Here is a 4,369-nt window from a genome sequence, read left to right on the forward strand (position 1 = left end):
AAAAAAAAAAAAAAAGACCTTCTTATTATTTTGCCATTTTCCTCGTTTTAAATATATCATCTTCATCCCTCCACAGAGAGGATCCCTTTTGCCTATCAGATCATATCAGATCATTTGTACGTTTTTACCCTGGTCTCCTCTTCTCTATCTCCTCCCTCCCCCATTTCCCTAAACAGATTAGTTGTACCCTGCTATTTCTTTTTCTTTTGCTCCCCAACTTCCATATCCTGGCAATGATTATTATTTACTTTTCTGTTTTCTGAGTACCCCAGATCATGTACTCACTTGTGAAGTTTTGGAGCCAGGAGCCCCCAAAGAGAGAAAACATGCAGCATTGTCTTTCTTAGATCTAGGTTACCTCACTCAATATGGCCAGTTTTAGTTCTATCCATTTCCCTGCAAAGTTAATGATTTCATTTTCTTTATACTTGAGTCAGTATTTCATGGTGTGTATGTATTACATTTTTGTATTCAGTCTTTGGTTGAAGACCATTAGCTCCCTCCTCTCACTTTTTAGCTATTTTGAGTTGAGCAGACATAAATGTGGATGAGCAAGTATTTCTAGAGTAGGATGTTGAGTCTTTTGGATATTTGCTGAGGAATAGTATTGTTGAGTCATATGGTTGATTTGTTTTTAGCCTTTGAGAACTTGCCTTGTTCATTCCTATAGTGATTTTACCACTTGGCAAACCAATCAGTAGTGAATGAGGGGGTCCTTTTTCCTAACATCCCAAAATTTGCCCATAGTGATTGTTCAGTTGATAATTACCATAGATTTCTTGGTTTTATTTTTTTTTGTTGTTGGAGTTGTTGCCCAGTTTTATATTTAAAAAAAATTAACTGAAATTTGGCTCAGATTCAGAAAGAATTTTTAACTTAAAAAATAACCATAAATAAACTTCTACTTCTTTGTGAATATGTATGTGTATTATATGCATGTCTGGAGCTTACAGAAGAGGGCGAGTATCCTTTGAAACTGAGGCTATGGATCATTGTGAGCCACCATGTGGGTCCAGGGAAATGAACCCTGTCCTCTGAAAAAGCAGCAAATAGTTGAACAACTGAAAATGTCTCAGCAGTCTCTCTAGCCCCAATTGAAAAGCATACTTATGCAAAAGAGTACTCTCATCATTGATAATTATAAGATCAAAATATTGACCAACTCCAAAAAGTGTTGAAGATGCTCAGGCAAGAGTGAATTCGAGCATATCCATATCCTTAAATTGTGCTTTGGTCCAAAGGAAAAAATTATTTATTTACTAATGAATTGTTTTAGAGAAGGCTTCCATAGGTGATTCTATGGTGCAACTGATCACACATTTAACTTCTAAAGTAATTTTTCTTATGATGGATTATCAATAAATGTTTTATGTGTATATATGTGCTTCGGATTGAATAAAAATCTCATGAGAGAAAAGATATAATGAAAGGAAAGGGTTTTTTAAAAAGCACATGCATAAAAGAGAAGTTCTTAGACTTTCTAGTTTTCAATACCTTTATTTTTCAGTGTTTACTTATCTATCTATCTATCTATCTATCTATCTATCTATCTATCTATCTATCTATCTATCTATTTATTTTATGAGTGCATGTACATGTGCTCACATGTGGATGGTATCGCAAGCATGAGAAGAACAGAGGACCACGTGCAGAAGGAGGTTTTCCTTTTTCATTATGTAGGCCCTGGGGATCAGATTTAGGTACCCAGGCTTGACAGCAAACACCATTACTCACTGAGTCATCAGAATGACAGCGCTCTCATAGTCAGATGAATAGGTGCGGTACCTAGAGAGCTTACAATTCTATTTCCTGTGTATTATCTCTAAGAGTTTTGATTCAATTTATTTTCAGAGTAGGCTACATTTGAATTTCTGTAAATCTCCCAGAGCTTTGAGAACCTTAGCAACAGAGTCACCTACTTGTTTAACAAAGATTGCTGGTCTAGCAGTCTCTGATTTTGAGTTTCTGCTCCAGGTTGCGTCATAGTGTACGAACCATAGTTCATGTGAGTTTTTTTTTTTTTTTAAATTAGATGTTTTCTTCATTTACATTTCAAATGCTATTCCCTTTCCTAGTTTCCTCTCAGAAAATCTACTATACCATTTCCCCTCCTCCTGTTCCCCAACCTACCCACAAGAGTTTTAACACTGCTGGGTCAAGGCTCACACTGTGGAAACATCAACTAGTGTATGATGCTATGGATGGCCAGTTACCACCATAACTAGGAGAAATAGTGCCCAACATCACAATGGCAGTTTGTCTGCATACATTGAAAGAATCAAGAAGAGAAATCTCCATTCTGATATTTTGGGTAAAACTGGAGCTTTTTTTTTTTTTTTTTTTAAGCATCTCTATCCAGCATCGTTGATGTTGCCAGGATGGAGCTTGTCTATTATTTATATGGAATGACTCACAGATTAGTGTTGCCAAGTAGGGACACAAAGGCTAGACCCTTCTTCTCTCTGAAATACTTGACATGGCTATTGATAGAGTTGAGATACTGCCGGATCTTGATGTCCTCAAAGCTCAGATATGACAACATGACAACTCAAATCCTAGAAGAATAAATGATATTCAGTCCCCATTGGAACAGAACTAGGAAAAAATAACAGGAGAGTGTAACATTAATTATTAATTAATCTTGGCATGGGATTGCTACCTGCCCCAATAGTTTATGTTCCCAAATGAAAGACACACATGCAGCCTTTATATTTTAATATTCCTTAAACAGCACAATAGCCTAAACTCCAGGCAGTTAATACTAAGTTATCACTTACTAATTCTATGTTCTATCTTGACAGCTCTAGACTCAGTTGGGCAGTCCTCTGGGCAATGTTGTCCTGTCCTGGCTCCTTCATATGGTGGCTACATAATTAGCATTCAGAATACAAGCAGCTACAGGTGAGAGAGGGGGGAAGGTGGTAGGGAGGAAGGGAAGAGGGAGGAGGAGAGGAGGGGGAGAGGAAGAGGGAGAGGAGTTAATTTTAGCTATTCAGGTCACACACAAGGAATTCAGCATAGAAAATGGGGTACCCACAGTACACTGGAGTGCAGCTGTAAGCTGGAAGAACCACAAAGTATGTGTCAAGAGTATGGAATAAATTTTTCTGGTGGACAAATGCCCACCCCTTAAAGACTGAGCAGCAGAAATGATCACCTCAGTTAGATCCATACCTGTCCCTGGCTAGGGAAGCCTCCCAGACAGCTTGGTTCTTGTTAGTCAAAGGATCTGAACCCTCAGGAATACTATTGAGGACACGACTCATCAGTTTCTTAGACAATCACTTTATGTCTTCTCCAGACTATGTATAGCACTTCACTGAGTTTCAACTATGACAGCAAGCAGAAGGTAAGAGTACCAGTCAACGTTATTGGTACCCCTGCTCAGTAGCTCCTCATCAATGTACTCCCTATGTCAGCTTTTGGTTGAGAGAAGTCTCTCAGTGATCAGGAAGCGGTCTGTTGCCACATATGGGTCCTCTGGATTTTCATTTTATGGAAGTCAGCTCTCAGTAAGCACCATAGTAGCCTGGAGCAAGTTGTTCTGACAAGCATGAAAACATCTGTCTTCCTCAGTCACTTTATTCGTTCCTTTCTCGTTTAAAATCTGTATTGCTAAGGATAAGAGCCGAAGTCTGACAGGTTATATACTATGCTGTACCACAGTGTCATATCTCCGTCATATTTGTTATTTCTTAAGTGCACTGTGTCTACTCTAGAACCAGACATCTCCGTCATTGATTTTATGACTGTGGTAGACAGAAGATAACCAATTATTGAGCTTACACTATTACTTAAAAAAAAAAAAAAAAAAAAAAAGGAGCCATTTTACTAAAGGAAGTCTATTAGCAATCTGTATGTCTAACCTGTGTATGAAATGACAAGATAAACTTTCATAGTCTTTATTAATTCAAAGTATAAGGAAATGAAATAGAGATTCTAAATGTGACACTTGTTAATAGGAGGTAATTGAAACCAGGACACTCAAGGATGCTTATCAAATAGGTTAGAACCTCATTAATTCAGTTTCTCCACACAAGAAGGAAACCTACAGGGCTCTTAATTATAAATATGCTCAAATATTATTTTCTACAAATTAGTCATGATTGAGAGGAAACCCAATGAAAGTAAAAATCTCCATGAAAATAGTCAAATTTAAGGCTCTCAATATCTAATAATAGAAAATAAGTTCACACATGAATGGAGTTTAATATTTGTAGACTTCATATTGAAGTTGAAATCTGTCTTTTCAAGTTTCTTAATTTTACTCACTATATTTGTCTAATTATTAAAATCACTTTAAATTATCTTTCAAACTGCAGTTGCAATTTTCATCATGTTTTGTGTGTGTGTGTGTGTGTGTGTATGT

The sequence above is a fragment of the Mus pahari genome, chromosome 13, assembly GCF_900095145.1.
Source record: "Mus pahari chromosome 13, PAHARI_EIJ_v1.1, whole genome shotgun sequence".
NCBI classification, from domain to species: Eukaryota; Metazoa; Chordata; class Mammalia; order Rodentia; family Muridae; genus Mus; species Mus pahari.